This window comes from Hipposideros armiger, unplaced genomic scaffold, assembly GCF_001890085.2.
Source record: "Hipposideros armiger isolate ML-2016 unplaced genomic scaffold, ASM189008v1 scaffold_1634, whole genome shotgun sequence".
NCBI lineage: Eukaryota > Metazoa > Chordata > Mammalia > Chiroptera > Hipposideridae > Hipposideros > Hipposideros armiger.
Genome location: NW_017732984.1, coordinates 7,841 through 8,812, shown reverse-complemented (window position 1 = coordinate 8,812; position 972 = coordinate 7,841).

The window sequence follows — 972 nt, the reverse complement described above, 5'->3', positions numbered from 1 at the left end:
CTTTGATTCATTTTGAGTGAATTTTGGTGTATGGTGACAGATAGCAGTCTAAGTTCATTCTTTTGCATGTGGCTTTCCAATTTTACCAGCATCATTTATTGAAGAAACTTTCTTTTCTCCATTATATATTTATGGCTCCTTTGTGGAAAATTATCTGCCCATATATATGTGGGTTACTTCAGGGTTTTAATTCTAGTCTGTTGGTCTGTGTGTCTGTTCTTCTGCCAATACCATGAAACAGGCACATTTGTGATGAATGGTTTGCTGGTGTTACATCACAACATATGATAAGATCACAGTATCAGTGTTTCCAGGGCTTAGAGCACCCTGCATGGGGATGAGCAGGACAGATCATGGGCAGAAAGTGGGGAGCATGGAATGGAGACAGTGAAGGGCTGGGTTTAGCAGCGACAAGGTCTAGGGGACGACAAGGGCCTGGGGCCCAGGGAGAGCAGAGCAGAAGTCACAGAGGAGAGGAGCTCAGGGAGGTGAGAAGCCAGGGACTGGGAGCATCCCCTCTGCTGGGTGGGGTCCTGCCACTGCGATGAAATTACCACAGACCTAGCAGCTTTAGACAGCACCCCTGATTGTCTCACAGTGTGTCGGTTCCAAGTCCGACATACTCTCACTGGGCTAAGATCAAGTCGTTGGCAGGTCTCTGTCCGTTTCTGGGGGCTCGGGGAGAATTCACTGCTAACCTCATAAATTTGGTGTCTGAATTATTTCTTGCACATGTAGGACTGAGGTCCCCATTTCCTTGCTGGCTGCCAGCTGGAGCCACCCTTAGTCCTAGAGGACCTCTTTGGGCCTGGAACAAGGCCCCTACAGCACCCAGTCCTTCCCCCACTTGGAACCTCTCTGACTTCCCCTCAGTCGCGTCTCTGCTGTAGCATCTCTGACTCCATCGAGAAAGTTCTCTGCTTTTAAGGGCTTGTGTGATGTGACTGGGCCCACACGGATAATCCAGGGTAG